We start from the raw sequence: 11,866 nt of genomic DNA, 5'->3' as shown, positions 1-11,866 counted from the left end.
AAAAGAATAATCAGATTTCTAAACTAAGACTTAATGTTGAACACAAAGTCCTCAGGACTTGGAACAGCCCTGAAAGAGCCACTCTGATGAGAAAGAACACACCAGAACTGGAAAATATGTACCAAGACCTTTCTTGGAAACTAGCTGGGAGCATGAAGTTTGGAATAGGACCATCATATAACCAGCCCTCATTTGATGGTTAAAAATTCAAGAATATGTTTCTGATGCCTGGTCCTGACTATGAAATGAACTTAGGAATGCCTTCTGTTCAAGGTCAATAATAAGTTAAAGAGCAATTGCTGACAAGTGTCTGAACGTCCTACAATAGTCCTCTTTCTGTCACTAGAACAAAATATTTATAAAAAGAAAAGATTTCTTATTGAGAATCTAGGTTCATGATTGGCTGATACAATTGTGTTGGGCTCATGACAAGGTAATCAAATCCTGGTAGTAGCATATGGCAGAACCAAATCTCTCAGCTCACATGCAAATGAAATGGTGGGGAGGGTGTAGTGATGACCCCACATGGACATGCCTCCATGACTTTGCAAATTCTCAAAAGGTTCACATCTCAGATATTTCACTCCATTTCTTCTAATCTTCACATGTTAGGAAATATACTGGTGGTCCAGCTTCCTTTGGACTCCTTCCTTGACTCCCTTGGATCTGTGGTTTTCAGAAAGGAGCTCAACTGTGCTACTAAGTTTCCTACTGCATCAAATATATATGACAGGGTATCTCAGCCCCTCTGATCATGTGACTCAGTTCCCATAAGTTCTCTATCTGCCCCCACTGTCCAAGCATACTATGGGTTCTGTCCATCTGGAGAAACCCTGACTAATAAGGAAGGGATGAGGTTGCGTGAAAACAGGGATTATCACTTTTATAGGGTATACAGGAAAGACTTTACTGAGAAGGGGGATTTTAATAAATAGCTAAAAGAAATGAGTGAGTGAGGCAAGAAGGTGTTTGGAAAAAAACAGCAATTCTGACATAGACAAGAGCAAAGGGCAACAAGCCAGATTTGGGAACATTCCTAATACATTAGGGAAAGAGTGACAAAGCCAAGACAAATGGAGCAGATCTCTGAGTGAGGGGATCAGGGGCTGCCTCTATCACAAACTAAGTTGACTGCTCTCTGAACACTTGCCCCTGATGGTGCAGCCTTACCAGGCCATGGAGGAAAAGGATCCAAGCAGTCCTGATGAGACTTAACAAGCAGATGACAACAGTGGAGAACTCTCCCTTTCAGTGGACTAGGGGAAGAGGGATAGAGGGTGGAACTAGGGGAGCTGAGCCTTGGGGTGGGAGTTGTATTATAATATTATAATGCAAATTTTTAAAAAATTAAAAAATTGAAATCAGATTGGACATGAATGTGTATCATATTATATTATTTAAAAAAATCTATCACGCCTATTTAATGCCAGAAACGTTGAAGGCATTGTGTTAGTAAAGATCTACCTAGAAGTGATAGTGCACTGAAATTCTTTTGCCAGATGTGGAAAAAAAAAAAAAAAAAAAAAAAAAAAAAAAGAAAAGAAGTGCAGCCAGGATGATCTGGAATTTAAAGCTAGCCTCAGCTACATAGTGAATGTCAGTGTCAGCCTAGTTTACTTGAGACTTTATATCAAATAGAAAACAAAAAATAAGACAAAATGTATAAATAGAAACAATGGCCCCCTCAAAAAAAGGAAAGAAAAAATAATAATAAAATAGAGTTTATACACTAATAGACTCTCAGTTAAGGAATATTATGCTTCAAAATCAGAGGCATTTCATTATTACAAAGATTTCAATTTATCAGGGTAATTATAGCAAAGGCTATGCACCCCAAGGTGAAACTACCTAAGATGTAAAGAGAAAATAGGCAAAACTAAGCTGAGAAGTAGAAAATCCACAGACTGGATGATTGACAGAACAAATAAATAAAAAGAAAGCACCGAGGCTACAATCTGTGTAACACTGTCAAATGCTTGGCCTAATTTGCTTTTTATAGAACCCTAAACTCAGCAACAGCAGATTATATATCCTTTTCAATCACATATGAATCATATACCAAGAATGACCATATGCTAGCTAATTAAATTAGTCTCAATAAATTTCAAAGAATTGAAATCATGCAGTGTACATTCCCTGAAGGCCACACATTAAATTATAAATCAACGACATAAAGATATCCAGACAGACAAATATTTGGAAATTAAGCAATATACATCTAAATCATCCATATGCTAAAAATAAACTTCAAAAATTAAAAAAAATGAACTTAATGATAATGGAAATCCAATATGTCAGAATTTATGAAGTGTAGCTAAGATAGCACTGAGGAAAACTTATAAATTTAAATGCTTATATTAAAAGCAAAGAATGCTTAAAAAAACCTGTTACTCACCCCTCTATATAAAAAAAACTAGAAAAATAAGAGTAAATTATGAGAAATGACAGAGGAAGAAAAGAGATAAAAATAAGCATTAAAATTAACAAAGTATAAAATAAACAAGTGGTAGAGAAAATGAAAGAAATTTGGTTATATAAGAGTAAGTTCTTCTATAGCAAAAATTTCAAGAAAAATAGAAAATATCTCAATAAAAGAGAGGTAATTAATAAAAGTTCCTCAGATATCAAAAATATGAAATACATGTTTCAAACTGTATTAGACCAAAAATTTAAATTTATTATCAACTCTAACTTTGAAAACTAACAATAACAACAATTAAACAACTTAAAAATCTGAGACATCTGGCCTGAAGAAACTCTAGAAAAAGACTAGAGTTTAACTTTTAGGACCCACATGAGAGAAGCCACGTGTCTTCAATGTTTTAACTATCTTGTGTTATACATTGCTTCTTCTATGGTCATGTCTGTTTTGTGTTCTTAAGTCTCCTGTACCCAGAGAGAAATTTTTCTCTTAATATTTTCTTGAAAATATTCTCTATGCCTTTGTTATGGTGTTTTCCCACTTCTATGCCACAATAAAAGGAGAGGTAGGTCTTCCCGTGGTTCCCAAAATTCTCCTGTATTTTATTTGGTTTCACAAATGCCTGTAACTCTAGATTCAATGCTTGCTCTGCCTTGGCTTCTACAGGTACCCACAAACACTATGTCATATACTTACCCCTACATACACAAAAAACTTATAACTTAAAATTTTTAACTATTTATTTACTTGTTCACTTTATATCCCAATTATAGTCCCCATCCTCCTCTCCTCATCATCCCACTTTCCTTCCTCTTTCCCCATCCCCTAGCCCTCAGAAGAGCTCCTGGCCCCACCCCCTAACCTACCCCAGCATAGCACTTCAAGTAGCACAGGACTGAGCACATCCTCTTCCATGATGGCCTGGTAAGTGATCAAAAGGCATGCAACAGAGTGCATGTCAGAAACAGCCCCTGCTTCCCTTACTAGGTAACCTACAGGAATACCAAGTTGCCCATCAAGTATATATGTGTAGGGGGCTTAGATCCTTGGTTGCTGCTTCAGTCTCTGCAGGACTCCTGGACCCAGGTTACTTGGTTCTGTTTGTCTTGTGAAGCGTCTGTCCACTCTGCTTTCTTCTACCTTTTCCCCAACTTTTCCACAAGGCTCCCTGTGCTCCATTCCTCCCAATCTTTGGCTATGAGTCTCAGCATCCATTTCAATCCTTGGTTAGATGGAGCCTCTCAGAAAATAGCTATGCTAGGCTCCTATCTGCAAGCATAGCAGAGTGTCATTGTTAATGTCAGGGGTTGGCTGTCTCCTGTGTGGTGGGTCTCAGGAAGGGCCAGAGTTTGGTTAGACATTCCCTCCAGGCAGGGCCAGAGTTTGGTTGGACATTCCCTCCACTTTTGCTCTATATTTATCCCTGTACATCTTGTAGTCAGGATAAACATACTACTCCTGGCCATATACCCAAAAGATGTTCTACCATACAACAAGGACAGTTGCTCAACTATGTTCATAGCAGCTTTATTTGTAATAATCCAAAACTGAAAACAACCCAGGTGTCCCTCAGCCAAAGAATGGATAAGGAATGGATAAAGAAACATGGTACATTTACACAATGGAATACTACTCAGCTATTAAAAAACAAAGGAATTACGAAATCTGCAGGAACTGAAAATGACCATCCTGAGTGAGGTAACCCAGACCCAAAAAGACACGTATGGTATACATACTCACTAATAAGCAGCTATTATCCCTATAGTACAGGATGACCATACTACAATTCACAGACCAAATGAAACTAAGTTACAAGGAAGGCCTAAGGGAGGATATTTGAATTTCACTCAGAAGGAAAAATGAAATAGGCAGTGGAAGAAGCTGAAGAGACAGAACATGATAGGAGAGGGAGTATGGAGGGAAACAAAGGTGGGAACCAGATATGGAAAGAGGGGGCAGGAGGAAAGAGGGCATACAGAGAGAAGAGAAGCCATGGGAGGGGACATTTCTGAGACAAGCTGGAGACCTACAACAGGGTAGGCTCGAGGGAGAAAATGGAGGTGACTCTAGCTATAGCGCCAGTAGTGGGGGTCACGAAGACTGAAGAGGTCACCTCTAACTAGACAAGACTCCTAGCAATGGGAGTTGAAACACCAGCACAACCACAAAAACAAAATCCATCTTATAACAAAATTTCAATGCCAAATTCTTTCAATTTTTTTTGAAAATAGTCAAAGGAAAAATAAAGTGTATGTTTACAAATCAAAAATTAATAATCTAACTATTAATTTACTAGGAAGAAACAAAGTTTCAGATATTCTTGATTTTAAATAGAAAATAAGTGGATGCTATTTAAACATAACTTAAATAAACTCAAAATTAAGTAGTAAAAGGAAATTCTAAGTAAATATCAAGCAATATTAATTCTTAGGCAAATTAAGTAATTGCAAATTTTAGACTAAATGGAGGTAGGTAAGAAATTTACCCAAGGAAACAGAAAACCTTTCTTTCTTTCTTTCTTTCTTTCTTTCTTTCTTTCTTTCTTTCTTTCTTTCTTTCTTTCTTGCTTTCTTGCTTTCTTGCTTTCTTGCTTTCTTTCTTGCTTTTCTTCTTATATATATCTTAAATGTGTGATCTATCTATCTATCTATCTATCTATCTATCTATCTATCTATAATGTTCTTAGAAAAGAAAAAAATTTCTAACAGACATAATTAATTTCAATTTATATTTTGGTAGATTTCTTTCATGAAACTTGACAAGTTACTGTTAATATTTGTATGCAAAATAATGAGGCTTACATTTTTTTAAAGAATAATTGTGAATCTTTTCTTTACCCCATTAGCAATTAGTATAAAGGTTTAGTAATTTTGGTGTTGGGTTAAAATGAAAATAGACCAATGTTTAGAGTTAGAGCTGGGGTTACTGTTAGAGAAATGGCTCAGTGGGTAAGAGTGAAACTGAAGCAAAAGTACCTGAGTCTAATTTCTCAGCATCCTTGTGAAATAGCATTGTTGTATGTACCTGTAACCCCTGGCTTAAGAACTTAAGAACTCACTGGCCAGCTGGCCTAGTTGAAATGGTGATCTCCAGGTTTAATGAAAGACCTAGTCTAAAAATACAAAGTAGGGGGAAGAAGAAAAAGAAGAAGAACAACAACAAGAACAAGAAGAGGAAGGAGAAGAAGAAGAAGAGAAGGAGAAACAATATCCTCCTCTGGCCACTATAAGCATGCTTATGGCCACACACCCTTATAAACACAAATGATACACACTCCACCATCCATGTATAAGCATACAATAAAACAAAAACAAAACAAATGCATACAGAGAATCTCCATATGATATCACAAAGCAGTTAGGAAACGGTAGGCTATTCAGTAAATTATATCTCCAGAATTTGATTTCCATGTGAGATGAATTTGATACAAATTCATAGTAAAAAGATGAAAATAGACATACATATATAACAGATACAACTTGAAATAGCTTATAGAAAAAAAGGTGTATCTTTGTAAGAGAAGTAAATGTTTCTCCAATAAGATAGATAAATAGAAATCATCAAAAAAATCTTGTGTTTTCTCACATTAAATCATGAGCATTCCACATGGCTGCGAGACAATGTATGAATTTCAAAGGCAAGTGATGTACACAGAGAAGATACTAGAATAGTTTTAATCAACAAACACATGGAAGCTTGAATTTGTAGAGTCATATAAACCAATAAGAAAAGATGGCCTATTAACAGAGAAAGGAACTTAAAGGAAGGTTCCAAGGTAAGTGAGCTGTCACTCACAGTAAGAGAGCTTGGCTAGCCACCACACTTAAACAGCAGCTCAAACTCATTAGTGCAAAAGTAAGAGCAGTTTGGAACAAATCTCTTTACATATGGCAGGAAAAAGTTTAATAATCTGAAGTCTTGGTGAAGGTCTAGAGAGACATGAGTCTTTATACATTGTTGATGGCTGAATCAATAGGTAATTAAGAGTTTGGACAGCAAAATCATCAATACATAATAAAGTTGAGAATACCAGAAGTTTATGAGCCCACATTGTATATTCGACAGATACTCAGCCTCAGACCAAGAAAAGATGTCAACAAGAGTGTCCTTCAGCTGAGTTTATGGTAGCAGATTAGAAAAAGCATACACGTTCATTCATATGCAATGTTGTAAGCTTTATGCTCACCCAATGCACCTTACAGCCATGATAGCCACAGACCTACATTAGTTAGAATCCTTCATATTATAAAGGATTCTATAAATCCATGGAAAGCTCACCAACAAAGCATATGTTTTTGTAGCTATTCACAGGTAGTGAAAATAAAGTCCCAGAGTGAGAATGATTTTCTGTGCTTAGTAGAAGTCTAGGTGAATGAGCCTGAGAGAAGGTATATAAAGAATTTCAGCTGAACATGCAACCATCTATTTTATCAGATAAAGAACAATCTGAGGCAAATATGTCAAAATATTAATAGCTGTTTGGTTTGGATCATGATGAATACAAATGAAAAATTTTTCTAAAACATCACAATCTGGATAAAGAATAAGTTACAGACATTCGAAACAAAAAAAAATAAGTAAAGAGAAGTGAGAAACATTTAGCAGTTGGAACCATTTCTCCCTGCCCCTCTCCCTCTTTGCTTTCTGGTAAATGAATGAGTATGCTGTCTCTGCAGGGTGCTCTGCAGATACTGAATGATCATTTATTGTAGATGCCAGAGCAGAATCTTGATTTGAGCAAGTTCATCTTAGAATACCTGGGATGTCAAATTCCTTCGAATTTAATGTGTTCATGGATCTTTGACCAAAAGTACCTTTGGGAATTTTGGCTGTGTGTGTGTGTGTGTGTGTGTGTGTGTGTGTGTGTGTGTATGTATGTGTGTCAGGTGGATGTGTGCAAGATTTGGTTCCTTCCAAGGAAAGGTGTTGACTTGTGCATGGTTCTCCTTTTGTTGCTCAACACCACTTTCTAGAGTGGTCCCATTGTACATTCAAGAAATATTTCCTAGCTGCCTCCACATCTCCCAGTCTAGCATTTGCAAATGTGAGGTAAACAGACTTCATGGTTAGTTCTTACACAAAGATGTTATATCACTAGGTGGAGAGGCTGAAACACAATTAAACTGGAATTTTCGAATTCCTGAGTTTATCAGGACTTTGGTTACAAGGAACATGACATCATTTCAAGCAGTGAATTCAACCAATAAAAAAAAACCCTGTACAGATGTAGCCCATGGCAGTTTAGTGTCTAAGTGGGTCACATAGTAATGGGAAGAGGGACTGCCTCTGACATAATCTGATTGGCCTGCTCTTTGATCACCTCCCCCTGAGGGGGGAGCAGGCTTACCAGGCCACAGAAGATGACAATGCAGACATTCCTGATGTGATCTGATAGACTAAGATCAGAAGGAAGGAGAAGAGGACCTCCCCTATCAGTGGACTTGGGGAGGGGCATGTGTGAAGAAGGGGGAGGGAGGGTGGGACCAGGAGGGGAGGAGGGAGGGGCTTATGGGAGGATACAAAATAAATAAACTGTAATTAATAAAAAAAACGAGAGGAGAGCATTTTGTCTTTTTTATTTAGTTCATAAGACCTGTAACAGCCAGATTTATGTATGGGCACACCTCAGGTTTTGATACCATTAGGGATTTTCTATCACTTGCCTGTTGCTTGTGAGATGGCCCAGGTAGCCTTTCCAAAGATAAGAACTATAGTTCTAGATAGATACTAATTACGTGCTTCCAGGCTTACTACCAGATAAAGACAAAGAGAAATGCTCCCAAATAATTCTTTGATGGAGAATTGCAACCCACACAGCTTCTTTTTCCTAGGTCTAGAATTCCATTAAAGTACTTGGCTCAGCCTGGTTTGTGGTTCATGCTATATACAAACTATGTGATGACTGGTCTTGATTGACTTAACAATGGGTAAGACTTGTGAAGCCATATTTCAGGGTGACTGAGGGGGTGCTTCCAGAGAGGGTTGACCTGTGGGACAGTAATTGGGGGAGAAAGAATCATTCTAATTGTGTGCAGAATCAGCTGATAGACTAGAGGTCTAGAGGGAATAAGAGTTAGAAATAGATAATGATTCCAAGCTCTGTTTTCTCTGAGTATGTTTATTGCTACAGCCATTACCTGTGGCTATCAGCCTACTTGTTCTTCAGTATTTCAGTACTAGCAACTCTGTAGAGAGCTTGGAGGCATCCAACTTTTTGGATGGATCATCTACTCAGCTCTCTGTCTCTCCATCACGCTCATGATCATTGTTGAGATATCCAACTGACTATCATGAAAGTTCATCCAATAAATTTGTGTGTTGCTATCTAAACATATCCACACACATACACACACACACACACACACACACACACACACACACACTGCATTGATTTTGTTTCTCTAGATCAGTGGTTCTCAACTTTCCTAATGCTGCAACCCTTTAATACAGTTCTTCATGTTGTGGTCACCCCCAACAATAAAATTATCTTCATTGATAGTTTAAAAACCATAATTTGGCTATTGTTATGAATCATAATGTAATTATCTGATATGAAGGCTGGTCTTAGGTTACTCCTGTGAAAGGGCCATTTGACCCTCCCAAAAGGGTTGTGACCCACAGGTTGAGAACCACTATTCTAGACACTCAAGATCTTGTACTAGTCAACAAAGTAGACTGATAATTATAAGGCTATTGGGATGTTTCCTCCAAAGTATTTGGGACCATACCATTCTCAGAGTAAAAGATCCTATTATACACACAATATCAAGCACATCTTGGGTAATGGGACCAGGCTGGTGAGGGGTGGCTTTGATTGGTTGAGCCTAGTTAAAAATGTTCCACATGGTGACAGAGCCTAAGACCTGTACCAAAAGGATGCAGAGCAGAGCCCAAAGAAGACAATAGTCATTATTAGGAAATTCCCTCCTATTTGGCTGTATATACTCTTAGATTTTGGAAGACTATTCAAAGCTTCAACCAAAGGCCTCTGGGTAGACACAGGAAGTGTGTCATCACTGATAAACATATTGGAAAGCTAACACACACTTCCTTCAATAGAGAGGCATAGGCATTTTTGTATACCTCCACTGGACAGAATCCAGAAAGAGGAAGAGAAAATCAGAAGCCATAAGAAACATCTGGGGATTGTTCCTTTGTTTCTATGTCACCCTACTTAACTTTTCAAAGTGCCTACAGTGAGTATGTTTACATTCCCTTATGCTGCTGGTGAAATAAAAGGCTCAGAGAAGATGAGCTGGCAAAGGCTCAGCACACTCTGGAAAGAGAAAATGTAAAGAAGGAGAAGGAGGTAAGTATGGTGGTTGTACCATGGTGACCCTGCTGGCGAGTTTTATGTCAAATTGACACAAGCTGGAGTCATTTGATAAGAATGAATATCAACTGAGAAAGTGCTCCTTCCCACCAGATTGGGCTGCAGGAAAGGTTGTGGTATATTTTTAAAATAAATGATTGATGTGGGAGGGCCTAGCCCGTTGTGGATGGAACCATCTTCTTCTGTCTTCTTCTAGTTGGTCCTTGGAATGTATGAGAAATAAAACTGAATAAGTTATCAGAATCAGTCCAGTAAGCAGCACACCTCTGTAGCCTCTGCTTCGGTTCCTACCCACTTTAGCTTCTGTCCTAACTTCTCTCAGCTGATGAACAGTTAGTTGGAAAAGTAAAAATAATTACCAAAAAATAATGTCTTACCAAGTTGCTTTTTGTCATAGTGTTATAGCAATAGAAACCCTAACTTAGACAGTGACCTTTAAGTTAAAAATTGCTCAATAGTTTACCTACTTTTCTCTGTGTGCCAACTATGTTCCCTGCCCTGTTATATCATTCGAAAGAAATAAAAATTTTTATAGTTCAGGGACCTGAAATCCTGTTGTCATGAGCATTCACAGAGAACCAAAAAAAAGGGGGGAGTGTGTAAGTTTCAACCATTTTTCTTTGGGAAGAGAATCTTTCCATTCTTGCCTGAAATGTGTCTTCTGGAGCAGGGTTTTGCTTATGAAAGCCAAGCAAGAAGGATAAAGAATCATTGGACAGAGAAAGGAAAAAGAGTACGCATATCTTTTGTCACTGAGTTTTTTTTTAAATACACTTTATTCACTGTGTATCCCCCTATAAACCCCTCCCTCTGCCCCTCCCAATCCCACCCTCCCACCCTGTTCTTCACGAATGCCCCTCCCCAAGTCCACTGATAGGGGAGGTCCTCCTCTCCTTCCTTCTGATCTTAGTCTATCAGATCTCATCACATGTAGCTACATTGTCAACTTCTGTGGCTTGGTAAGGCTGCTACCCCCTCAGGGGAAGGTGATCAAAGAGCAGGCCAATCAGATTATGTCAGAGGCAGTCCCTCTTCCCATTACTATGTGACCCACTTAGACACTAAACTGCCATGGGCTACATCTGTGCAGGGGTTCTAGGTTATCTCCATGCATGGTACTTGGTTGGAGTATGAGTCTCTGGGAAGATCCCTGTGTTCAAATTTTCTGGTTCTGTTGCTCTCCTTGTGGGATTCCTGTCTTCTCCAGATCTTACTATTTCCCACTTCTTACATAAGATTCCATGCACTCTGCCCAACAGTTGGCCATAACTCTCAGCATCTGCTTTGATAGTCTGCAGGGCAGAGCCTTTCAGAGGCCCTCTGTAGCAGGTTCCTAGATTGTTTCCTGTTTTCTACTTCTTCGGATGTCCATCCTCTTTGCCTTTTGGGATAGGGACTGAGCATTTTAGTCAGGGTCCTCTCTCTTGATTAGTTTCTTTAGATGTACAGATTTTAGTAGGTTTATCCTATGTTATATGTCTATATGAGTGAGTATATACTGTGTGTGTCTTTCTGCTTCTGGGACAGCTCACTCAGGATGATCCTTTCCTGGTCCCACCGTTTACCTGCAAATTGCATGATGTCCTTATTTTTCATTGCAGAGTAATACTCCATTGTGTAGAGGTACCACCGTTTCTGCATCCATTCTTCAGTTGAGGGGCATCTGGGCTGTTTCCAGCTTCTGGCTATTACAAATAAGGCTGCTACAAACATGGTTGAGCAAATGTCTTTATTGTGTACTTCAGCCTCTTTTGGATATATGCCTAGGAGTGGTATGGCTGGGTCTTGAGGAAGTGCTATTCCTAGTTGTCTGAGAAAATGTCAGATTGCTTTCCAGAGTAATTGTACAAGTTTGCATTCCCAGCAGCAGTGGAGGAGGGTTCCCCTTTATTCACAACCTCCAACATGTGTTGTCACTTGAGCTTTTCATCTTGGCCATTCTGATGGGTATAAGGTGAAATCTCAGGGTCATTTTGATTTGCATTTCCCTAATGGCTAATGACATTGAGCATTTCTTTAAGTGTTTCTCTGTCATTCGATATTCCTCTACAGAGAATTCTCTATTTAGCTCTGTTCCCCATTTTTTTAATTGGATTACTTGGTTTGCTGCT

This window comes from Meriones unguiculatus, chromosome 2 (assembly GCF_030254825.1).
Source record: "Meriones unguiculatus strain TT.TT164.6M chromosome 2, Bangor_MerUng_6.1, whole genome shotgun sequence".
Taxonomy (NCBI): Eukaryota; Metazoa; Chordata; class Mammalia; order Rodentia; family Muridae; genus Meriones; species Meriones unguiculatus.
The sequence above is the reverse complement of the archived record's forward strand: the minus strand, read 5'-3'. Positions refer to the sequence as shown.